The following is a 27,109-nucleotide window of genomic DNA, read 5'->3' as shown; positions in this document are numbered from 1 at the left end:
ATTTTCCGATGGATCGGGGTGAGCTGGATCGCCCAATGGGAAAGCAGATCTCTGGAATATGGAACTTGATTAATATCATGTTTTGCAATCATTTTAATCGGTAAGTACCAAGTTCATGTTATTTCACTGCAATCCAAAAAGGTTCTGAATGAATCGTTACTTTGTTGCACCACTCGTGTTCAGCCAGGAGATGGCAGTAGTGAACAATAATTTGGATTTGCTGTTTGTGTGAAGATATCTGGACAGGAATGGAACTGATGTTGCCGCGGAGCTGGCCAACTGCGCCCAATCCAAATAGATTCACACAATTAATGAACAGACGAAAAACAAGTGCAGCAAACTTTTTAAAGAAACTATGACAGTCTCTGAAAGCATTATGTCAGCACCTCTTCAAGAATCAATTTGCTGTAACTAGAAATCATAGAAACCCTGCAGTGCAGAAGGAGGCCATTCGGCCCATCGAGTCTGCACCGACCACAATCCCACCCAGGCCCTACCCCCACATATTTACCCGCTAATCCCTCTAACCTACGCATCTCAGGGGCAATTTTAACCTGGCCAATCAACCTAACCCGCACATCTTCAGACTGTGGGAGGAAACCGGAGCACCCGGAGGAAACCCACGCAAACACGAGGAGAATGTGCAAACTCCACACAGACAGTGACCCAAGCCGGGAATCGAACTCGGGACCCTGGAGCTGTGAAGCAGCAGTGCTAACCACTGTGCTACCGTGCCGCCCTAATTCAATATGAACCATTTGAATGTCATCCCTATTCATGGCCAGTTCTCGTTCAGGCATTGACTGGTTCGAAGTTTTACTGTTATCAGAGAACAGTCATCACTGTTCACTGCGAGGTAAAACTGCGCCCCGAACTTCATAGACTACCTACAGTACAGAAGGAGGCCATTCGGCCCATCGAGCCTGTGCCAACAACAATCCCATGCATGCCCTATCCCAGCAACTCCACGTATTTAACATGCTAATGCTCCTGATACTAAGGGGCAATTTAACATGACCATTCCACCTAACCCGGCACTAATTTACATGGCGGAACGGCGAATTCTCGAAAGACAAAATCTGCCATTAGTGCCACAAATGAAGCTGACGTCTACTTTGGAGCTCCTGAAACCACATATTTTCATGGCAAACCTCTGCCCAAAGCTGGTGTCCTGATTGGAATCGATTGCCAGCTCGAGTTTCTCATTTGGATGAAGATTATAGAATGGTGCTGGACTATTGCTGTTTGTAATATTTATTAATGATCTGGATGAGGGTATAGTTGGGTGGATTAGCAAATTTGCTGATGACACCAAAGTCGGTGGTGTGGTAGACAGTGAGGAAGGGTGTCGTAGTTTGCAGGAAGACTTAGACAGGTTGCAAAGTTGGGCCGAGAGGTGGCGGATGGAGTTTAATGCGGAGAAGTGTGAGGTAATTCACTTTGGTAGGAATAACAGATGTGTTGAGTATAGGGCTAACGGGAGGACTTTGAATAGTGTGGAGGAGCAGAGGGATCTAGGTGTATGTGTGCATAGATCCCTGAAAGTTGGGAATCAAGTAGATAAGGTTGTTAAGAAGGCATATGGTGTCTTGGCGTTTATTGGTAGGGGGATTGAATTTAGGAGTCGTAGCGTTATGTTGCAACTGTACACAACTCTGGTGCGGCCGCACTTGGAGTACTGTGTGCAGTTCTGGTCCCCACATTACAGGAAGGATGTGGAGGCTTTGGAGAGGGTGCAGAGGAGGTTTACCAGGATGTTGCCTGGTATGGAGGGGAGATCCTATGAGGAGAGGCTGAGGGATTTGGGATTGTTTTCGCTGGAAAGGCGGCGGCTAAGAGGGGATCTTATTGAAACATATAAGATGATTAGAGGTTTAGATAGGGTGGATAGTGATAGCCTTTTTCCTCTGATGGAGAAATCCAGCACGAGGGGGCATGGCTTTAAATTGAGGGGGGGTAGTTATAGAACCGATGTCAGGGGTAGGTTCTTTACCCAGAGGGTGGTGAGGGATTGGAATGCCCTGCCAGCATCAGTTGTAAATGCGCCTAGTTTGGGGGCGTTTAAGAGATCCGTAGATAGGTTCATGGACGAAAAGAAATTGGTTTAGGTTGGAGGGTCACAGTTTTTTTTTTTTTTTAACTGGTCGGTGCAACATCGTGGGCCGAAGGGCCTGTTCTGCGCTGTAATGTTCTATGTTCTATGTTCTATTCACCCCTCAAACCTGTGGAACTCTGAATCTTACTTTCACCTTGGTGCGTGAACCCCAAAATAAGTGATGAGTTCACCCTCAGTCAGTGAATGCGGAGACAGAGTTTTGAGTGTAATAACAATAAAGATGTAATTCAAATCTGTTTGTGCAGAGATTTACCCTTGGGGCTATGTATTGAAGATGGCCGAGCGGTCTCAGGCGCAGCGTCCAGTTCGCAGTTTCTTGTGGAGGCGTGGGTTTAAATCCCACTCCTGACATTGATTTTTCCTTCGCGAGGCACCATCCAAACCCATGAAACCTCTCACCTGGCAGCACAAGGGCAGCAGATGCAGAGAAACAATGACTACCTCGAAGTTCCACTCCGAGACACACATCATCCTGACTTGGAAACATATTGGCGTTCCATTGTTCACAATCCTGGAAATTCCTCCCCAACAGCAGTGTATGTGCACAGACACCACATGAACTGCAGTGGCTCCAGAGCGAATTCATCGCCAATTACTCAAATATAACTAATTTGGAGAATAATGCTTCCCGGGCCAGCGACACACATACCCCATATGAATGAAGTGTTTAAAAAAATCATCTCGCGCCAGAGAAGGGGCACATCTGCCTTCAGAGCAGAAAACTGTGTGGATGAATCACACCCTGAACACGGCTACTTTGATACCAGATGTGTTTCTGAAAACAGTAAATGGAACCAGCTCACGATAAACCGCTCAATGTTTAGCGGAAGAGTTTCACTGAGTCATGTGTGTGATTCCTTCTGATGACCTTGTTCAATGTCGGGGAAAGGGGGATTTGAAAGGTTTACAGGGAAATCGGTGCGGTCTCGATGGGCCACTGTGGGATTCAATTATCTTCCATTCATGAATCTATCCGAGATCCCATAGCATCTGTGGAGAGAGAAACGGTCGTTCCCGTGAAAGGTCTGCATCTAAAATGTGCACTATCTCTATTTTCATAGATATGTTCTGGATCTGGTCGTATCTCTTTTGTCACAAATACCACCAGATGTGGAACGTATTTCCAGCATTCCGCTGTACCACGAGTAATAATGTTCGGCTCTATGGCTCAGTTGGTTAAAGCCCCTGTCCAGTCGCAGGCAGATCCAGGTTTCAAATCAGTGTGCACATACAATGGTAGTTTCTCTTATTTTCACAAATACCACAAGATCTGCAACGTTTTTTTCTAGCGTTCGACTGTCCCAAGAGCCGCCGTGGTTTAGTTGTTTAAAGCGCCTTTCTAGTGAACAGATAATCCTGTATTCAAATCTCCGGAGAGTCTGGATTCTTTTCACATGGTCTTTGCAATTGCGCAAGTCACAATGTCCCTTTCTTGCTCGTCAATATTTTCTTTCCCTTTACAGTGGATGATCTACAAAGATGAGACAAAAACATATTTCGAGACTCTCCACGAATATCTCTACAGCTTATTTAAACGATCCAGGTATTTTCATCATCTTGCAGTAAAAGAAACATTTAATCTGCGATAAACCCAATGCTGTAAATTCGACAAACACAGCTTTCCATTATTTTTCCTCAGGGAATTTCTAACACAGTAAAATGGCCTTAGAATTATACAATCCCAAAAGTGCTGAAGGAGACAATTCAGCCCATCGAATCTGTACCGATTCTCCGACAGAGAATCGGACACAGGGCCTATACCCGCCAGGCCATTGCATCCGCACCACTAATGTACCTATACAAAAACCTTGGGGACCAAGGGGCAATCTCGCATGGTCAATTGACCGAACCTGCTCATCTTTGTGGGAGGAAACCGGATGACCTGGTTTGCTGAGATAACTTGCCTGGGTGAATGCAGCTTGAACAGCACTCCAGAAGTTTGGCACTATCCAGGAAAAAGCATCCCACTTCATTCGCTTCCCGTGCATAAAAAATCACTCCCTCCACGACAGACACACAATGGCAGCAGTGTGCACCATCTTCAAGATTCGCTGCAGCAACTCAGCAAGGCTCCTTTGCCAGTACGTTACAAACACACGACAACTACAGCCCAGAAGGACACGCGCAGCAGACACATCAAAATAACACCTCCACGTTGCAGGACACTGATATTTATTTATTGATTGCGGTTATTAATAAGTTGTTGTTGTTGCGTGTGTGTTTTTTAATCTTCTTTTTCTTCCAAAAGAAGCAAAATACTATTTGAAAAGCATGTTACTGTTTCTAACGCAACCACCGAACGATGTGTCAACCTTTGAGAAAACAAGTGGGGTTTGCGTTTTCATCTCGAATCAGTGGTTTCCCTGGGAGCCGAGGAAACAGAAACAGAATGGAGAGATGGCAGAGAAGAAAACGTCGGTGCCAAAGCTGAAACACAACAATTAAATAGGAAACTCTTTGGTACTGAATCCGACTCTGGGGGGAACTCGAACCCACAACATTCGTGAGGCTAATTTATCATTATCGAGAAATCGAACGCGCTGTCCATGGCGCCACAGAATCGCACATCGGAAATTTATTTTACAGGTAAGTTCAACAATCTCGTAGTTAAAACGTCGGGACAGTTAAGCGGAACTTCATTGATTGCAAGTCATGTTGCGGCATCTTATGTCTGTTAAAACAGCTTGGAAATACAGACCTTTGTGTCCTTTATACAGGAAATCTGTCCATCATTGAATGATTCTCTCACTCTCTCTTCTCCTGTTCAGCTTGGAGTCTAATCTCGCAGGCTTGATCGTCGGGAGACACATTCTACTCTATCTGTCACAGGGCTCATCAGAACCTGTTCCCTGTTCCAGTAAAACACCTGCACAGTATACAACAAAAAGCAGGAAAAATGACATCTGAAACGAAAACAGAAAGTGCTAAAAATGCTCAGCAGGTGAAGCAACACTTTTGATTAATGGAGATTTCTGTAAAACCAGCTCCTGAAGCACAGCACAGTTGCACAGTTTAAAGTTTCCATTCATCCACACTGGATGCTTTCTTCCATGATTTTGAACAATTCAAATTGATAATAAAGGCGGGAATTACACACAGCCTTCATGAAACTCACGCACTAAACATTGAAAGTTGACAGTGTTTAATCAAGGGATGGTTCTGTTTCGTTCATTTATTATTAATGGAGAATAGAAAAGTTGGAACAGTATGCAATCTGGGCAATATAACTGAACAAAGTGAAACACAATGGGGACTGGGCAGGATAAGCCGACCTTGGGCAGTGTACAAAGTGAAGGTGCGACGTTGACTGAGTTGTCAGACGGAGCAGTGAGTCGTTGCAGAGTGAAGCTACATAGGAAAGTGGGAGTGCTAAATGTGTAATGATCACTGTACAAGTAGACTGTGAAATGCAGACTTCAGGCTGGATATTCAATGGGGTCTGAGATGGGTGAATAGACTAGCATCTTGGCGTGGTAAAGGTGCAATAGGGATCAAGAACGCTAAAGGTATACCCTTTAGTTTCTTTCATCTCTCCTCTGTCTTCGGACCAAAATGTATCTCTTCACACTTTCTTACATCAATTAAATTGCATCTGTCACGTGCCTGCACATTCCACCAGCCTGTCTGTATCTTCTTCAAGATTATCACGAGCCTTCTCACTAAAGTTCATGATATTTTCAAGTTTTGCACCACTGGCAAATTTTGAGATTGAAACCTGTGCACCTTGATATAGATCAGTAATATATATCAAGAAAACAAGTTTCTCTCTGTATGCCATGGCCAATCAGAAATAGGCAAAACTTTGTGTAATATATGCTTTCATAGGTTTATACTAATCATTAAACTATTGCATAATGAAATTCGATCTATGCTAAAAAGAACAATGATTCAAAATGTCACTTGGTTCAAAAGAAAATACATACAGGTACTAATACTTTCACTTAAAAGGCATAGCCTTGCTGATTTATCGGTATTTCATGATGGATACAGAGGAAAGCAGCGTACTGATAGATTTCGAATTGATATGGCCAACACATTTACTATTTCGAAATTCCTCCGTCCCAGTTCAATATAATGTGAACAATTCTTGTCTGTCGTGTCCCTCTCTGATGTCGAAACTTCAGTCTACCAGAGAATGCTGACATTTACTGGCCGCAATACAGAACTGCAGTAGAGCGGGTAAAATGCACATTAACTTTCGCTGTTGCAGAGACACATCGAACAGGAATTAATGAAGGGATGTCAGCATTATTTCCCATGGAGAATTCAATATTAATGTACTTTCCCATGTAGTCAGTATAACTTGGAATTTGCTATTTACTGAAGCAGTTGAGGCGACTAGCATCGATGTACGAACGGGAATCTTGGTAATGAGACGATGGAGAATGAATTTCAAAGATAAGCAGATGATGTTACATTGAAGATTTTGAGTAGAGGATCGTGTGGAATCATGTACTAATTAGAACAAAAAGCCGAGTTTCAATTAGGTATCTTCCAGGTAGAATGTGCACAGACGTGCAAAGTCTCTCAGATAGATTTACAACGAATATCACACACATATGTCGCACCAGAGACAGAGCGATACAGAATGAGTCCAGCACTCATACATCTAGAATCTTAGAGTGGATACAACAAAGAGAGGGAGACCATTCGGCCCTTAGTCTGTGCGCTGGTCTGTACAAGAACAATTCAGTTCATCCCTTTCCTATTCCTTGTTTCCTTACTCTACAAATCATTTCACTTCAGGTGCTGATCACATTCCCCTTTGACAACCCTGATTAAATGCTCCGTCTGCCATACTCTCAGGCATTGCATTCCAGTCCTAAACACGCAGCACATTAAAACCCATCCTTCTCTCCTCTGGCAATGGGAACAATATTTTTTTCATTTATTCTTCTTAGACTGCACCCACAAACCCATCACCTCTGCCATCTCGAAGGACAGCGGCAGCAGATACATGGGAGCACGAGCGCTGCAAGCTCCCCCCCACCCACCCCCCCCCCCCCTTCCCTCCAGCCCCAAGCCACTCACCGACCTGACTTGGAAATACGTCACGACTCCTTCACTGTCTCAGTAGCAAATCCTAAAAGACTGTGGTTGGACCGAGATCTCAGCGACTGCAGCAGTTCAGGAAAGCAGCAAACCATCACCTTCTTAAGGTCAGTTCGGGATTGGCAATGAATGGTGGCCTCGTCAGTGATGCCCACCTCTCGAAATGAATAAAACAAATAAAAACTCGCAACTACAACCGGAAACGGACAGATACAGAACAAATCTCACTCACATGCATATGTTGGATACAATTTGAATCCCCCAATCACATTCACTAACAAAGGGTAAAAGGCAGTCGAAATATCGCGATCGTTATCCAGTTGCAGATTAACCAGAGTTTTTCAAGAACAGAGAACACCTTAGCACACCATGCAACATTTTAACCTAATATGGAACATCATGAGACCAGATAATTAACTTTCTGCCGAACAGAAAACATCTTCACGGAGAATATTTTGACACAACAGAGAACACGTTTACAGAGCAGGGCTTATATTAACAGAACATTTTTAAAATAATACACTAAATGGATCATATTTACACAGCCGGAAAGACATTTACAGCATCAGGGAAACATTTTACACAACAGCAGAAAACACCTCTCAGCAACAGGCAGAGCACAGTTCCCTAATAGGAAATACATTTACAAACATGCACTTGCAACAGAAGATTCCTTTAAATATCAATGATCGATTCTCCAATTCCGTGTCTTGCCCGTTTCCTAGCACCTTTGTCTGTCGTTACACATGTCCAAACAATCTCACTTACTGCTCTTGTTTGTTTTGTTCTGTCTGTTGCATTCTCAGTGAGATGCAGTGGCTGAGCCTCCTGACACTGGTGCTCGTGTTAAACGATACAGGGGCGATAATCTGCCTGGCTACAATTGATAGGGAGCAGAATTGGTGGCTGTCGTAGCAGAGTGCCGCAGCGGAAGCGTTCTGGGCCCATAACCCAGAGTTCGATGGGTCAAAATCATCCTCTACTATTCCTAATAGCATTGAAAACGAAGCAACTTGGCAACAACTACGAAACATTTTTGACTTTACGTCGAGAAGAGATAGGCACTTTTCTCGGATTCTCTTTTCCCTGCAAAAGCTCGATTTGTAGTAAACTCTTTTATGTGCAACCAGCGTTTTAAGCAAGAACAGGGAACATCTTAACACAGCATGCAACAATTTACTGACAGAAGCATCTTCACGGAGAATCTTCTTTCACAACAGGGAACACGTTTGCAGAGCAGGAGACATATTAACAGAACAGAAGAAAAAAACATTTCCACAGCCGGAAAAAAAAACAACTGGGAAGCATTTTACACAACAGTAGAAATCAACTCTCAACAACAATTGAGACAGTTACATGGGTAAGATGATCTGGAGGGATATGGGACAAACACGGGCAATTGGGAATAGTTCGCGGGCAAAAAATTGGGCGGCATGGACAAATTGGGCCGATGAGCCTGTTTCCATGCTGGAAACCTCGATATTATAGAGCACAGCAGGAAGCATATTAGTAGACAGTGAAACACCACACAACAATGAACATCTTTGAAAAAAAACAGCACCGTTTCACAGCAGGAAATATATTTATAAACGTATTTACACGAGAAAACTCCTTTAAAACATCAGTGATCATTTCCGTGTCTTGCCGGATTCCCGGCACCTTTGTCTGTCGTTACACGTGTCCAAACAGTCTCTTTTGCTGCTGCTGTGCGTGTCTTTCTCTGTCCATTGGATTCGTGGTGTTATGCATTAGAATTGTGTGGCCAGACTGAGCCTCCTGACACTGATGCTGGTGTAAAACAACAATGTAGAAATCAATATCTGATTGGCTACATTAATAGGCAGCAGGTGGGGCTTCATTTACTGTAGCAGAGTGGCGCAGCAGAAGTATGCTGGGCCTACAACTCAGAGGTCGCTGGACCGAAATCATTCTTTGCTATTTCCTCTTAACAACGGTAATAAAACCACTTGACTACAATTCTGCAACTTTTCCGTTGAATTTGCGGGCATTTTCATTGGTTCCTCGTTTCTGTTATAAGCCTCAAACTGCAGTTGATCATCTTAGAACATAGAACATAGAACATTACAGCGCAGAACAGGCCCTTCGGCCCACGATGTTGCACCGACCAGTTAAAAAAAAAACTGTGACCCTCCAACCTAAACCAATTTCTTTTCGTCCATGAACCTATCTACGGATCTCTTAAACGCCCCCAAACTAGGCGCATTTACTACTGATGCTGGCAGGGCATTCCAATCCCTCACCACCCTCTGGGTAAAGAACCTACCCCTGACATCGGTTCTATAACTACCCCCCCTCAATTTAAAGCCATGCCCCCTCGTGCTGGATTTCTCCATCAGAGGAAAAAGGCTATCACTATCCACCCTATCTAAACCTCTAATCATCTTATATGTTTCAATAAGATCCAGCCTCTCCTCATAGGATCTCCCCTCCATACCAGGCAACATCCTGGTAAACCTCCTCTGCACCCTCTCCAAAGCCTCCACATCCTTCCTGTAATGTGGGGACCAGAACTGCACACAGTACTCCAAGTGCGGCCGCACCAGAGTTGTGTACAGTTGCAACATAACGCTACGACTCCTAAATTCAATCCCCTACCAATAAACGCCAAGACACCATATGCCTTCTTAACAACCTTATCTACTTGATTCCCAACTTTCAGGGATCTATGCACACATACACCTAGATCCCTCTGCTCCTCCACACTATTCAAAGTCCTCCCGTTAGCCCTATACTCAACACATCTGTTATTCCTACCAAAGTGAATTACCTCACACTTCTCCGCATTAAACTCCATCCGCCACCTCTCGGCCCAACTTTGCAACCTGTCTAAGTCTTCCTGCAAACTACGACACCCTTCCTCACTGTCTACCACACCACCGACTTTGGTGTCATCAGCAAATTTGCTAATCCACCCAACTATACCCTCATCCAGATCATTAATAAATATTACAAACAGCAGTGGCCCCAAAACAGATCCCTGAGGTACACCACTTGTAACCGCACTCCATGATGAATATTTACTATCAACCACCACCCTCTGTTTCCTATCCGCTAGCCAATTCCTGATCCAATTTCCTAGATCACCCCCAATCCCATACATCTGCATTTTCTGCAGAAGCCTACCATGGTGAACCTTATCAAACGCCTTACTAAAATCCATATATACCACGTCCACTGCCTTGCCCCCATCTTGATATGCACAAAAGCTGTAGATGCTGTGAACATGCACCAGGATGTATTTGTGACCGAGGTAATGGTGCACGGGGCGCAATTTCAGAATTTGTATATAATTTGAAACGTGGAAACATTGTGAACTGTGAGGAGGATGGTGTAAAAGTTCAAAAAGGACGGGGACAAGTTCCAGATGAAATTCGAAGCTGAGAATTGTGAAGTGATTCATTCTGTTAGGAAGATTAGAGAGGCAATGAAAAGTAAAAGGAAAACAGTTCCAAAGTATCTAATCTATTTCACTCGTGAGGTAACTCTACATGAGGTGCAACAGTACAACTCTAAAATAACAGCAAATTACTGTGGATGCGGTCATCTGAAACCAAAAGAGAAAATGCTGGAAACAATCTGGAGGTCGAGCAGCAACTCTAAGGAGTGAAATGAGCTGATGTTACAAAGGGTCATCTGGACTGCTTTACTGCTAGCTGCTAACTTCCTTAAAGTCAATAATAATCCATTCAAATTATCAGCATAGTGTTTTACAATCACAATTACTCATTTGGATCAATTACTGCATCTCATATGGCTTCTTGTTAGCTCATAAATGCATTTAAAAGTCATTTAACTGAATGCTGTTACTTTTATCAGTGGCTTAATGCCGACTGGTTTAAAAACCTTACCACCCCATCAGGGGTTCCACTTACAGATATTAATGTCATGAGACGTCTGGACAGAGTGGATAGGGACAAACATATCCCACTCGTGGAATGATGAACAATGAGAGAGAACAGATTGAGCATCATGGCCAAAGGAATGAATAGGAACACGAGGAAAATATTTTTCACACAGCATGTGCTTAATGTGTGGAATGCATTGCCGGAGAGTGTGGTGGATACAGATTCAATTGAAATGTTCTAAAGGGATTAGACTGTTCTATAAAAAGGAAGAATGTGCAGTGTAACAGGGAGAAGGCGGAGATGTTCATTTCCTGTCACAACTTCTCACATAATTTCTCATTCATCATTCATCGATTATGAACTGTTCTCTTGTCGTTTCTAAACAAGGAGAAGTGCAGCAATGATTAGATGAAAAGAGACTTGGTGGCCTAAGTCTAACGGTAGAGTTAAAAAAAACAACAAATATGTGTCTAAAAGGAGCTCAGGATGACACAGAAACGAAATCTGAAATGAAAACAGAAAATACTAGAAACCTCAGCAGGTCTGGCAGTATCTCTGGAGAGCGAAACAGAGTTTCGCTCGGCACAACATCGTGGGCCGAACGGCCTGTTCTGTGCTGTACTTTTCTATGAATGCTTCCAGTCCGTATGACTCTTCTTCAGAGATCAAGAGAGATTGAAATGTGACGGATTTTAAAATGTTGAAGAGAATTCGGAGCACAATCGATATAATTCATTAAAGCAATTAGAAAAGCAAAGGGCACATTTGTTTTTATTGCAAGTGGATTGGGGTAGATGAAGAAAGGTGTCTTGCTGCAATTGTGCAGGATTTTATTGTGACCACATTTGCAATACTGTGTGCAGTCATTGTCTCCACATTTGAGAAAGGACATACTTGCATTGGAGGCGGTACAGAGAAGGTTCACTAGATTGCCCCTGGAAATGAGGAGGTTGTTCTGTGATGAGAGGCTGAGTGAATCAGTCTGAGAGACCCTGAAGCTCAGAACAATGTGTAAATGCTGAGTGAATGCTTCCATTGCTGTCCTCTGGGCAGACGGATGGCGGATAAAATTGACGTAAAGTTATGTAAAAGTAGAGTTTATTTATTGTTCGCAAGTAAGGCTTGTATAATACCGCAATGAAGTTACAGTGAAATTTCCCCCGTCACCACATTCTGGCACACTCTCGCTGTGTGGTTCTCTCTCTGTGGCTCTCTCTCTCTCTGACTCTCAGCTTTTCACGTTCTCTCCCTCTCTCGTTGACAACTGCACACTTTTTGGTTGTGTTTGACAGAGGCTGAGCAGGAGGCTCACCAGTTGCAGTGACTCACGGGCCGGGCTAATGGGTTCTTGATGGTGCAGCCCATCAGGATTGACACCCATCTGGGCATCTTCTCCTCGCTCACCAACTGGACACAGCTCGGCTGTGCCAAACTGATGCGCGTGATCACACACGAGGCTTCAGATGCTCAGGAAATAAAGGCTTTTATTTACTGTTACAACGAAGCGACTAGGTATAGAAACATAGAAACATAGAAACCCTACAGTGCAGAAGGAGGCCATTCGGCCCAACGAGTCTGCACCGACCACAATCCCACCCAGGCCCTACCCCCACATATTTTACCCGCTAATCCCTCTAACCTACGCATCCCAGGACTCTAAGGGACAATTTTTAACCTGGCCAATCAACCTAACCCGCACATCTTTGGACTGTGGGAGGAAACCGGAGCACCCGGAGGAAACCCACGCAGACACGAGGAGAATGTGCAAACTCCACACAGACAGTGACCCGAGCCGGGAATCGAACCCGGGACCCTGGAGCTGTGAAGCAGCAGTGCTAACCACTGTGCTACCGTGCCGCCCTGTATAGTACACGATCCCAGACTGAGGGGTCCCAGACAGAGCAGTAACCTTTATACCTCTCCCAGGAGGCGGAGCCCGACTGGGATGTACCATAATAACTATAATACAAGGTGTAACAGCCCAACCCTAACCCCAACAGCAACAAGTAGAACAACCCATCCCTAACACCAACAGCAACATATATACATACTTGTAGTGCTGGCCAGACGCTGGCTCAGTACTATCTAGTGGGAACCAACGATGGTTCACCACATTCACCCCTCCTTTGAAGACAAAGGCCGGCGGGGTACAAAAAAACCCAGAATAATTTGTCATCAGTCTATAAGTTCAGACGGTCAGGGGGACCGCACCGTCGTTGTGACCTCCTCAACACCGGTGATGACACCGGAGTAGGCACTCGCGGTGGCGTTCTCCCCAAGGCGATGTCCAACGGTTCCTCCACAGTCTCACGGGCCGGTTGACCCCGAAGTGATGATAATCCGTTGAGTTCCGACACGCCCTGAAGTGGCAACCATCCTCTGGACTCAGGCAAGCTGAATGTCCATCATACACTTGTCGAGTCTATGAGGCTTGGCCTGGTCCAGGCTGATCGACGCCACCGTTGGTTCGTGAGCGCCACTGCAGGCAGCTCAGATAGACGAAGATGACCCCTACTGGTCGTTCGCCGTCGGTGCCGACCAACATGGCCGCTCCCATAGGTCGCACGTGGGTGATGGCGCCAAAATCAGCGACCCCTGGTGGTCACGCATCTCCGACTCCGTCGACTGTAATGGCGTCGTCCTGGCCTCGCACGTGGACGAAACCCTCGACGATGCCGACGACGAAGAACCGGGCTCCGGGGAGACGCAGGCCGCACTGCTGTTCCGAGAAGTAAGTTTAGATCGGCATACTTTCGAATAGTGCCCCTTCTTACCGCAGGCGGAGCACAACACAGCTTTAGCGGGACACCGTTGCCGAGTATGCTTCGCTCCCCCAGAGAAGTAACACCGCGGGCCGCTCGGAGCTGCTGCCGTCGTCAGGCCCGAGTGTGGGCACGCCATCACGCAGCTTTTCGACCCCGTGGGACGAGGAGGGATCAGCGACTGCTCCTGCCACGTTGTCTCCACGTGGTCTTCAGGATACAAGACTAGGCTTTTGGAGGCTGTCTCCAACGTATCCGCTCGTTCTATCGACTCAGTGAGGTCAAGATTACCTTGCTGCAGCAGTCTGAGTCGGATATAAGAACATAAGAACATAAGAAATCGGAGCAGGAGTAGGCCATCTAGCCCCTCGAGCCTGCCCCGACATTCAATAATATCATGGCTGATCTGACGTGGATCAGTACCACTTACCCGCCTGATCCCCATAATCCTTAATTCCCTTACCGATCAGGAATCTATCCATCCGCGCTTTAAACATATTCAGCGAGGTAGCCTCCATCACCTCAGTGGGCAGAGAACTCCAGAGATTCACCACCCTCTGGGAGAAGAAGTTCCTCCTCAGCTCTGTCTTAAACCGACCCCCCTTTATTTTGAGGCTGTGTCCTCTAGTTTTAACTTCCTTACTAAGTTGAAAGAATCTCTCCACCTCCACCCTATCCAGCCCCCGCATTATCTTATAAGTCTCCATAAGATCCCCCCTCATCCTTCTAAACTCCAACGAGTACAGACCCAATCTCCTCAGCCTCTCCTCATAATCCAAACCCCTCATCTCCGGTATCAACCTGGTGAAACTTCTCTGCACTCCCTCCAATGCCAATATATCCTTCCTCATATAAGGGGACCAATACTGCACACAGTATTCCAGCTGCGGCCTCACCAATGCCCTGTACAGGTGCATCAAGACATCCCTGCTTTTATATTCTATCCCCCTCGCGATATAGGCCAACATCCCATTTGCCTTCATGATCACCTGTTGTACCTGCAGACTGGGCTTTTGCGTCTCATGCACAAGGACCCCCAGGTCCCTTTGCACGGTAGCATGTTTTAATTTGTTTCCATTGAGATAGTAATCCCATTTGTTCTTATTTCCTCCAAAGTGTATAACCTCGCATTTATCAACGTTATACTCCATTTGCCATATCCTCGCCCACTCACTCAGCCTGTCCAAATCTCTCTGCAGATCTTCTCCGTCCTCCACACGATTCACTTTTCCACTTATCTTTGTGTCGTCTGCAAACTTCGTTACCCTACACTCCGTCCCCTTCTCCAGATCATCTATATAAATGGTAAATAGTTGCGGCCCGAGTACCGATCCCTGCGGCACGCCACTAGTTACCTTCCTCCAACCGGAAAAACACCCATTTATTCCGACTCTTTGCTTCCTGTCGGATAGCCAGTCCCCAATCCACATGAACACACTACCCCCAACTCCGTGTGCCCTAATCTTCTTCAGCAGCCTTTTATGGGGCACCTTATCAAACGCCTTTTGGAAATCCAAAAACACCGCATCCACCGGTTCTCCTCCATCAACCGCCCTAGTCACATCTTCATAAAAATCCAACATGTTCGTCAAGCACGACTTTCCCCTCATGAATCCATGCTGCGTCTGATTGATCGAACCATTTCTATCCAGATGCCCTGCTATCTCCTCTTTAATAATGGATTCCAGCATTTTCCCTACTACAGACGTTAAGCTGACCGGCCTATAGTTACCCGCCTTTTGTCTCCTTCCTTTTTTAAACAGCGGCGTAACATTAGCCGTTTTCCAATCAACCGGCACCACCCCAGAATGCAACGAGTTTTGATAAATAATCACTAACGCATCCACTATTACCTCTGACATTTCTTTCAATACCCTGGGATGCATTCCATCCGGACCCGGGGACTTGTCCACCTTCAGTCCCATTAGTCTACCCAGCATTGCCTCTCTGGTAACATTAATTGTATTAAGTATTTCTCCTGCTGCCAACCCTCTATCGTTAATATTTGGCAAACTATTTGTGTCCTCCACCGTGAAGACCGACACAAAAAACTTATTTAAAGACTCAGCCATATTCTCATTTCCCACTATTAACTCCCCCCTCTCGTCCTCCAAGGGTCCAACATTCACTCTAGCCACTCTATTCCTTTTTATATATTTATAAAAACTTTTACAGTCATTTTTTATATTAATTGCTAGCCTAGCTTCATAGTCTATCCTTCCTTTCTTTATCGCTTTCTTTGTCTCTCTTTGTTGTTTCTTAAATTTTTCCCAATCACTTGTTTCTCCACTATTTTTGGCCACTCTGTACGCAGCTGTTTTTATTTTAATACTCTCCTTTATTTCCTTCGTTATCCACGGCTGGTTCTCCCTTTTCTTACAATCCTTGTTTTTTGCTGGAATATATTTTTGCTGAGAACTGAAAAGGATCTCCTTAAAAATCCTCCACTGTTCCTCAGCTATCCTACCTGCCAGCCTGCTCTCCCAGTCTACCTTAGCCAATTCATCCCTCATCCTATCATATTTCCCTCTGTTCAAACAGAGGACACTGGTTTGGGACCAAACTTTCTCCTCTTCCATCTGAATCAGAAATTCGACCATATTGTGGTCACTAGACCCAAGAGGGTCCTTCACAATAAGATCCTTAATTCTACCTACCTCGTTACACAATACCAGATCCAAAATAGCTCGTTCCCTCGTCGGTTCCGTAACATGCTGTTCAAGGAAACTATCCCGACAGCATTCTAAGAACTCTTCCTCCATTCCACCCTTACCGACTTGGGTCTGCCAGATGATCCGATAAGATGATCCGATTCCCACCACAAACGCATCTCGAGCGAGGTCGTTCATATTCTGGTCTGCCGACACTGCTTTGCAGTTACAGCCCCTGGCTTGCTGTAGGAGCTCGTTCGCGTATTCTTCCGTCGTTTCGCCGGGCTGCCATCGTCGAGTGGCTAAGAGGTATCGAGCATGCATTTCGTTTGGCGGTTTAATGTAACACTTCTTAAGAAGCTCGAGGGCCCTTGTGTAGTCGGTAGCCGCACGGATCGCGAGGTATACGTTGTCGCTTACCATCGCATGGAGGTCCCGGAGTCTGTCATCGTCTGTGGTGACCACTGCGGAGGCTGCCAGGTAGTCCTCAAAACATTTCAACCAGTGGTCGAAGGTGTTAGAGGTGCCCGCCGCACGTGGATCCAGTGTAAGACGTTCAGGTTTTAACATCTGCTCCATACTCTCTGTGGTTAGCACTGCTGCTTCACAGCTCCAGGGTCCCGGGTTCGATTCCCGGCTCGGGTCACTGTCTGTGTGGAGTTTGCACACTCTCCTCGTGTCTGCGTGGGTTTCCTCCGGGTGCTCCGGTTTCCTCCCACAGTCCAAAGATGTGCGGGTTAGGTTGATTGGCCAGGTTAAAAATTGTCCCTGAGATGCGTAGTTAGAGGGATTAGCGGGTAAATATGTGGGAGTAGGGCCTGGGTGGGATTGTGGTCGGTGCAGACTCGATGGGCCGAATGGCCTCCTTCTGCACTGTAGGGTTTCTATGATTCTATCTTTTTTTTTACGACGAGAGCTTACTTAACAGGAAATAAAATTGATGCGCGTTATCACACACGAGGCTTGAGATGCTCAGGAAATAAAGGCTTTTATTTCCTGTTACAACGAAGCTACTAAGTATAGTACACGATCCCAAACTGAAGGGTCCCAGACAGAGCAGTGACCTTTATACCTCTCCCAGGAGGCGGAGCCCGACTGGGATGTACCATAATAACTATAATACAAGGTGTAACAGCCCAACCCTAACCCCAACAGCAACAAGTAGAACAACCCATGCCTAACAGCAACAGCAACATATATACATACTTGTAGTACTGGCCAGACCCTGGCTCAGTACTATCTAGTGGCAACCAACGATGGTTCACCACACAAACCTCGCGGCACCTTCGGCTTCTAAGCCAAGAGAGTTTCCACCGGCCGGCCTCATACTCTGAACAGTCCCTGTCCCCAACTGGGACACAACACATCCCTCAATATACTCACCCAGCATTAACAACATGGCTCTGCGATTAACTGTCTGAGAGAGAGGGGGGGTGGGACAGAGAGAGAGAGGGGGGGGTGGTGCACAGAGAGAGAGGGGGCAGAGAAGGGGGTATGCCGAGCGAGAGGGGGGCATGCCGAGAGAGGAGGCATAGAGAGAAATAGGGGGCATAGAGAGAGAGAGAGGGGGACATGCAGAGAGAGGCCGGCAGAGAGAGAGGGAGGTAAAAAGGGGACAGAGAGAGAGGGGGGGGCGGTGGCAGCGAGAGAGAGGGGGCAGAGAGAGAGGGGGGCAGAGAGGGAGATGTGGCAGAGGGAGAAAGAGCGATGCAGAGAGACAAGGGGGCAGAGAGTTAGAGGGGGCAGAGAGAGAGAGCGGGGCTGAGAAACAGAAAGGGGCAGAGAGTTAGAGAGCGGAGGCAGGGAGAGAGACAGAGACTGTGAGGTTCTTCAGCAAATTGACAAAGAAAGGGACATGGTTTTGGAGGGGTTGGAAGGCTTGCGTGGACAAGTCTCAAAGTCTTGATGATTGTGTCCCCAGATGCTGTGGGAGGCAAGGGAGGAGATTACAGGGTCTCTGCGAGATATTAAGAGGTTAACTTCGCATGCAGCTAAGAGCTTTTGCAAAAAGCGGCTAAACCAGCAGTTTGGGTAAATGACAAGCTTAAGACATTGATTGCAAGAGGTTTCCAGTACAGGAGCAGGAATGTGTTGTTGCAATTATAAAGGGCCCTGGTGAGCCCACACCTAGAATATTGTGTGCAGTTTTGGTCTCCTTTTCTGAGGAAGGATCTTCCTGTTCTCGAGCGAGTGCAGTGAAAGCTTACCAGGTTGATTCCAGGGATGACGGGACTGATGCATGAGGGGAGAGTGACGAGGTTAGGATTGCTTTCGCCGGAGTTCAGACGAATGAGGTGGGATCTCATAGAGACTTATAAAATTCGAACAGGACTAGACAGGATAGATGCAGGTAGAATTTCTCCGATGGTTGGAGGGTCCAGAAACAGGGGTCACAGTCTGAGGATTCAGGGAAGACCATTTAGGACGGAGGTGAGGAGACATTTCTTCACCCAAAGAGTAGTGCGCCTGTGGAATTCATTACCACAGGAAGTAGTTGATGCCAAAATATTGAATGCATTCAAGAGGCGGCCAGATACAGCACTTGGGGCGAATGGGATCAGAGGTTATGGGAAAAAGCGGGATTAGGCTATTGATTTGGAGGTTTAGCCATGATCGCAATGAATGGCAAAGCAGGTTCGAGGGGCCAATTGGCCTCTTCCTGCCCCTATCGTCTATGTTTCTATGAAGCCCCCAAAGCGGGAATCACACCACGAGACCAACGAGCCGATGACATGCAAGCATCTCAGCCGATCAAAATATGTTCCAGTCAAAGCAGACTCGCTGTCTTTGCAGACCATGATAGAGTAATAGAAAATTGAAGAAAACACAGCAGATTCACGGGGAAATGTGATTCTCTTTGTCTTACACACTGAGTATTGAACCAAAAGTTCAATGTTGGGATTGTAGTTTCTCTCAGCGAAAGGGACTCCAATCACATCAGTTCAGAGATTGTCGTGAAGAACCGACAAGAAACAAAATGTGGAAAAACACAGCTAAGTGTGTTCAAATGCAGAGAGGCAATGTATGAAACGTTCTATAGGTTAATGATGAAAGTGGGTTTTGCACCCACCCGTGCAGAATACAATCGATGCACAGACCATCGCCAAAACCACTCGAACGTCTCGTCAACGACAGAGAAACTTGTAAACCGTCTCCTTCCATTTGATTGTGTATCCATGAAGAGTTGGGGAAGAAGGTCTCCCTCACCAACGCTCCTGGATGTCCAGCCAGATGGAACAAACAGAAGAAATTTCCATTCCATCAGGTCAGCGAATGTTGGGAATGGAGCCGTGTGAAACATTCCCAGACAATGTCCCACATTGTTCCTCTCAGCGTGAAAACTCACCGCGGAAAGACTGAAACTGGCACCCATTTGATCACATCATGATTCGCATCACTCACACTTTAACCATGAGGCCACTGATGAAGTCAGGATGACTTCGAAGTTCTACTAAAATGCCAACTGAACTCACTAACTGGCAGAATGACATTACCCACGGGACTGGTGAGTCACAACCACAGGCCGACTTGGCGAGTGGTGAAAACAGATATCACTGCTTCTGACCTTCACCAGAACAGAGAGTGAAATAAAACATTGCTCATTAACATCTCTGATGTGTCGTGAAAAGTTAGTTGATAAACAATTGCGTTGTGAAAATATCGTTGCTAAACTTTGGGATACATTGAAAATTTGTTTTCAGTGGCTGGGTTGCAGCGGGTGGCTCGTAGCGGGTGGCTCGTTGCGGGTGGCTCGTTGCGGGTGGCTCGTTGCGGGTGGCTCGTTGGTCTAGGGGTATGATTCTCGCTTTGGGCGTAGTATGAAAATGCGAGAGGTCCCGGGTTCAAATCCCGGACGAGCCCCGAAATTTTTTTTTAAGATAATTCTTTGCAATGAAGACGGCGACAATGAGCGAAAGCCGAAGCAATGTTGAGCTCCCGAGAACTGATTGCAGAGAAAATATCTCTGCAGACTCGAAAAACAACCATACAGTTTGACAGAACTGTGAATCCCACGGTCTGATTTTATATTTTCCATGTTTTATTTTAATTCCGGTGCTCTGAGTGAACCGTGAGTATTGGTGCGTTTCAGCAGTCCTGTTGAGGGGAAAACAGGCGACGGACACACGAACAGAGGAAATAAGGGCGCAAGAAGGCCATTCGGCCCCACAAGACTGCCCCGCCATTCACTAAGATCATGGCTGATCTGTTTATGTTTCGATTTCCACATTTCCATCTGTCCCCGTTAACCTGTGATTCTGTTGCCAAATAGGAATCATCTACCTCCGGCTGAAAAATATTCAATATCCCCGCCTCCACCGCCTTCTGAGGCAGAGTTCCAAAGTCGCGCAACGCTCCGGGAGAACAGGATTCGCCGTCCGAAAAGAGGAAGCTCAGTTTTCTTTAAGTGCCCGCTGTTCTGCATTCACTCACAAGAAGATACATCATTTCTACGTGCAATTGTGAAGATCATTCAAGATCTGATGTGCTTTGAACAAGGTACCTCCTACTCGGAGTATCCCCGTTGCAAAGATGCCCAAACAGAGGAAATTCTTTCCTCTTCGCAATCTGGTAAATCTCCTCTGCATTGTCGAACTTTTCAAGTTATCAAACTGGCAATCTCGTCTGGACCGTTTGCAACGCATTTACATCCTTCATTAGATATTCATACCAAAACTTCAGACAATATTCGAGATACTTCACTCATGACCTAAACAACTGAAGCATAACATGATTTTCTTACATGGCCAAATGCTTGTAACAAAGCAAACATTCCATTGACCTTTTTTATTACTTGTTGTACATGCATTCTAAATATTTGTGACTCGTACACTCGAAGAACGGGATCCCTTTGCATCTGGGGAAGTTTGCAGCCCTTCTAGAATTGAGTAATAATCTGATTTTGTTCTCTTCCTGACAAAGTGAATAACTTCACATTATATTCCAGTTGCCAGGTTTCTACACATGCACCAAACCTGTCTATAACTATCTCCAAGCTCCTTACGTCCTCTCCTCTCCACGAGTTACTTTACGACACATATTGTGTCTTCTGCAAATTTTGCTGCCGTGCTTTCAGCTGTGGGCTGCGATAGCTGAGCTTCTATGGAGATGATAATTCCCAGACACAAAGTGTCCGATTATTTTTTCCTGTGCTGTAACTATTCTGTGTGTATGGATGCGAAAACCATTCTGTGTCCCTTGGTGTGTGATGCAGGAATTGAGAGTGGAATTCATTGTCCATCTGTTAGTCTCTGTGGGTGTATATGAGTGAATGATGCATTCTGTATCACTCTGTCTTTTGTTCACACTGTGATTCCGATTTATTGTTTGTCTTCCAGTCTCTGAGACACTTTGTAGATCTGGGATAATTCAATAAATAATATACCTCAATGAAACTGGGACCATTTTTTTCCAATTGATCAACTGCTCGACACGCTCCTCCACCCAAAATATTTAATCTTTTTGTCTCAAATCCATTCACCTTTCAACACTTACCCAGCTTTCCATTAAATACAGCTGTGCTAAACGTCTCCAATCGTAGAATCCCGACCGAGCAGAAGAAGGCCATTTGGCGCATCGAGTCTGTACCGACCACATTCCCAACCAGGCCATGGTGCTGTAACCCTAATTTACCTTGATGATCCCCCAGACACGAGGGTCAACTTAACATGGCCAATCAACCTAGCCCGCATGCCTTTGGGTTGCGGGAGGACACCCACGCAGATATGGGGAGAACGTGCAAACTGCATACAGTGAACCGAGGCCGGAACTGAACCTGGGACCCTGGCGCTGGGGCAGGAGTGCTAACCATTGTGCCACCGTGCCGCCCAAATTTCTTCCCAGTTTGTTGGCAAATTTCCTGCCTCGTATTCTTCTGTATCTTTGGTGGGACAACCGAAATTTAAATCGAGTGATCGTTTCTTCTTGTATTCTGCAGTGATATATTCACTGCAGGAATTCTTGTGAGCTCAAACCTACTCCCGATTTTATAAATGATGGATTGGCTTGTCCGGCATTTTGAACCCGGGACCTCTAGCATGCCAGTCCTGCCCCAAGCGAGAATCATACCCCAAGACCAACGAGCCAACTTCCAACGCTTTAGCCGACAGCAAATTGCAAATGCTGCCAACTCAATGATAATTTAAGAGTAATTTCTATCGTGGATTTAATAATTAAATTACGAGGTCTATCCTATCACACCCCGGCATTAATTCTTCATATTGACCCATTCCTGCAACACCCTCACTTGATGTGAATGTCTTCCCTCTTTTGAAGTTCTGAGTTGCGGCCGGTAGAGGTCAGCACATTCAGGTAGAACGAAGCTCACAGACCAGAGAGGGACAAACAATCAAGAATTGTTCAAATTCTATTGGGAGTGGGAAATTTTAACAATACGAATGTTGGACGTGGTTTTTTATGATAGGCATTTTGTAACAAGCAGTTGTAATCGTTGTCTGTCCCTCGATTCGAGGATGACATCCATTCAGGGCCGTGAGTTTCTGCTATGGGTCTTCATGTGAGTGAACAGGCCCATTCTCGGCCCACAGAGCTTTCTTCTCTGCTACTTTCTTCTCTGCCGCCATTTTGCCTCATAAAAGCATGCTGCAGATTGGGGGATATGTTTCGCCCATTTTCAAGCTCCTCCCAGTCATCGGCATGAATGCTACCTCGCTTCATCTGGAGGATGTCAGGGAAGAGTTAGTGATGGAATTTCCCTCACAGTCTTAGGATGCGCTGATACACTGGTGCGATGTACATCATTGCACTAAAACTACCAACCATCAATGGCATGAATGAGTGAGATACATTCTTATCTGCCCTTCTCTGGTCCCATATGATCGAAATGATTTTTTTCCAAATCTTTCACTAATTTAAATCCCAGAATCAGGCCATTCCTCAGCCTTGTTATTAGATGGGTAAGAAGGGTCCAGTTTCTCAGTACGTTACCAGGTCATTCTCTTTCCACTCAATGATTCTTCTTTTTATGGGCTGTTGGTATCGCCTGCAGGACCAGCATTTGTTGCCCTTCCCGAATTGCCCTTCAACTGAGAATGCCTTGTTTGACCATTTCAGAGGTCGAGTAAGATTCGCCCTCTTACTCTCGAGTCACATGTAGGCCAGACCAGTTAAGGAGGCCAGACTTATTTATCTGTACTGCTTCGGTGAACCAGACTACATTTTACAACAATCGACCGTAGTTTCAAGGCCGCCATTACTGAGACCAGCTTTCAATTCCAGATTGATTAAATAGTGAATTTAAATTTCATCAGCTGCCGTGGTGGGATTTACTCCGTGTCCCCAAAAATTAGTGCGAGCCTCTGGATTACCAGCCCCATCACCTTTCATCCCTGTAAACCGCAACAGTTCACTCAGCTCATTATTAAACCTCTTCCTGAGGAGATTAGATTTTCCTCCATAGAACTTTATTAAACCATTTGCTGCAAACCCTGTTGCTCCATTCGGGAGCAACAATAATTTATTGAGACCACACAAAAAAGATTGATTTCTTGGGTGGAGAACAAAATAATGAGATGAGAAAATTTAATGAACAGAACAACAAGGAAATACATTCTGAGAAAGCGCCCTGCAGTGTGTGCAAGAAAATGCAGAGCTTTCAGCTGAAGAAGGAAATCTCGGTTTGCCGGGAGTTCTCCCAGATTTCTGCATAAAACGACCGCGACAGGACTCGAACCTGCAATCTTCTGATATCATCTCCCCCTGCATTACCGAAGTCAGACGCCTTATCCATTAGGCCACGCGGTCAACAGACTCAATACGGCATCAAATGTTAGCTCCATGTGAATAGCTGCCGTGATTATATTTATTTTCAGTTGCGTTTTTGGATGCTTCTGTTATTCGCAGATGCCAACAAATTGAAGGGGAATCCCCAGAGTTTGTAAACGGCCGGAAACTAAAGTCCACTTCTAACATTCTTGTGTGACTGTCATGTGTGGAGTTTGCACGTTCTCCCCGTGTCTGCGTGGGTTTCCTTCGGGTGCTTCGGTATCCTCCCATCTCCAACGATGTTTATTACATTCATTACTTCAACATTATCTCACCTGCTCATTGCCATCTCAAGTAATTCGAATAAAATTGGGAAGCATAATTTCCCCTTCATGAATCCATGTAGACTCTGCTTGATTATATCATGCATTTCGAAATGTTCTGCTATTTACAAACCTTAAAATGGGCTCTAATGTTTTCTCAATGACCGATGTTACGTGCAATGTCTTATAATAATCTATATTTGTCTCGATCCCTTTTAGAATAAGGGTCTAACATTGGCAGGTTTCTAATCCTCTGGGACTATTCCAGAATGAAAAAATGCTTGGATGATTACAGCCAGTGCATCCATTATCTCTGTAATTACTTTCTTTGATATGCTAAGATGCAACACATCAGACCCAGAGGTCTTATCAGGAATTAGCCCCTTTAGTTACAGTCCCTGGTATTCAATGATCAAACAATGTGGGACTTCAACATTGTGTTCTGACGCTGATGGTCGGTGTGAACCCGGGCGTGTTTTTCTTTCTCATTAGAGTGCAATCATTCAGTTAGTTCCATGTGGAGATGTTTCTGGTGGTGTTACTGCGTCAGGGAATTCAGATTTCTGCCTGTTACAGTACAAAGTGTTGTCTGCTTCGCAGAAGGAAAGCTCAGTGAGCTGGGCTAAGTGCCTGAGTTAGCACCCACACAAGCTTTACCTGCAGCCGAGCGCTCAATGACTGAAGAGAGATTTTGTCTTTCTAATGAAGATGGTGTAGGTTTAAAATCTTCCTGTCCTTCCTTTGATGATCTCCAGGCCTGTGGGTAACTTGCTAGGTGAGGTGCAGTATTGCAGTGAGGAAAATGGTAAAGGGAATTGGGGCAAGGACACAAGGTTGTTTGGCTGCAGTGTTTCTGAATGGGGTTGTATTGATGTTTTTTTTGAACATCATTGACTGCATGCGATGATGGAGTAGACATAGGGCGGCACGGTAGCACAGTGGTTAGCACTGCTGCTTGACAGCTCCAGGGTCCCGAGTTCGATTCCCAGCTTGGGTCACTGTCTGTGTGGAGTTTGCACATTCTCCTCGTGTTTGCGTGGGTTTCCTCCGGGTGCTCCGGTTTCCTCCCACAGTCCAAAGATGTGCGGGTTAGGTTGATTGGCCTGGTTAAAATTGCCCCTGAGATGCGTAGGTTAGAGGGATTAGCGGGTAAATATGTGGGGGTACGGCCTGGTTGGGATTGTGGTCGGTGCAGACTCGATGGGCCGAATGGCCTCCTTCTGCACTGTAGGGTTTCTATGATTTCTATCGGACGGTGACACATGTCTGTGAGCAGCCAAGTTTGAGGTTAGTGCTTCATGAATCTCCAAAATACACAGCTTTCTAAATAAATTCTATGTCCGTCAACATAGAACATTACAGCGCAGTACAGGCCCTTCGGCCCTCGATGTTGCGCCGACCAGTGGTACCAATCTAAAGCCCCTCTAATCTACACTCTTCCAATATCATCCATATGTTTATCCAATAACCATTTGAATGCTCTTAATGTTGACGAGTCCACTACTGCTGCAGGCAGGGCATTCCACGCCCTTACTACTCTCTGAGTAAAGAACCTACCTCTAACATCTGTCCTATATCTCTCACCCCTCAATTGAAAGCTATGTCCCTTCGTGCTCGCCAACACCATCCGAGGAAAACGGCTCTCACTATCCACCCTATCTAATCCTCTGATCGTCTTGTGTGCCTCTAATAAGTCAGCTCTTACCCTTCTCTCTAACGAAAACAACCTCAAGCCCCTCAGCCTTTCCTCATACGATTTTCCCACCATACCAGGCAACATTCTGGTAAATCTCCTCTGCACCCTTTCCAACACTTCCACATCTTTCCTATAATACGACGACCAGAACCCGTATGCAATTCTCCAAATGCGGCCGCACCAGAGTTTTGTACAGTTGCAGCATGACCTCCTGGCTCCGAAACTCAATCCCTCTACCAATAAAAGCTAACACACAGTACGCCTTCTTAACAACCCTATCAACCTGGGTGCCAACTTTCAGGGATCTATGCACATGGACACCCAGATCCCTCTGTTCATCCACACTACCAAGTATCTTACCATTCGCCCAGTACTCTGTATTCCTGTTACTCCTTCCAAAGTGAATCGCCTCACACTTTTCCGCATTAACCTCCATTTGCCACCTCTCAGCCCAGCTCTTGCAGCTTATCTATCTCGCTCTGTAACCTGCCACTGTCAACAGCTCCACTGACTTAGTGTCATAAAGTCAACGGGAGCTTTCTTTTGTATTTTCTGTCATCTGGTTATCGGTGGAACTTCCAAAATTAGAACTGACAGAAATATCACAACAGTATTCAGGCACATGTTGCTGCGAGCAGTGAACTGCATTCATTCACCATATTGGCTGATTTTGGTGCTTCTTGTGATGATATAGGGAGATGGCAGTTTCGACTCCTACCGCCATCGCTTTATACAGAAATCTGGTGGAAATTCCTGAACACTGAGTTTTCTCCCTTGTCGGCTGAAAGTTCTGCCTTTTCTCCAAAACATCGCAGGAAAATATTTCAGAATGTATTTTTTTTTCATTCCATTCTCCCTCATCTTAGTATTTTAGCTCTTCACAAATCTACAGTACATCAACACGTTGGATGATTTATTGAT

At 45.6% G+C, this 27,109-nt stretch overlaps 2 non-coding genes across 2 annotated transcripts; one reads left to right on the top strand and one right to left on the bottom strand.

Annotated features, from left to right (window-relative positions):
* The first annotated feature begins 20,223 nt into the window (after positions 1 to 20,223).
* Positions 20,224 to 20,308, top strand: trnap-ugg (transfer RNA proline (anticodon UGG)). The gene is given in 2 exon segments: positions 20,224 to 20,259; positions 20,273 to 20,308. It is a non-coding gene; the product is annotated as a tRNA-Pro (tRNA).
* A 3,808-nt stretch (positions 20,309 to 24,116) lies between these two features.
* trnar-ucg (transfer RNA arginine (anticodon UCG)) lies at positions 24,117 to 24,208 on the bottom strand. The gene is given in 2 exon segments: positions 24,117 to 24,152; positions 24,172 to 24,208. It is a non-coding gene; the product is annotated as a tRNA-Arg (tRNA).
* Positions 24,209 to 27,109: the final 2,901 nt, after the last annotated feature.

Source organism: Mustelus asterias, unplaced genomic scaffold (assembly GCF_964213995.1).
Source record: "Mustelus asterias unplaced genomic scaffold, sMusAst1.hap1.1 HAP1_SCAFFOLD_152, whole genome shotgun sequence".
In the NCBI taxonomy this organism is placed as follows: domain Eukaryota; kingdom Metazoa; phylum Chordata; class Chondrichthyes; order Carcharhiniformes; family Triakidae; genus Mustelus; species Mustelus asterias.
Note: the sequence above shows the minus strand (reverse complement) of the source record. Positions and strands in the feature narration are given on the sequence as shown.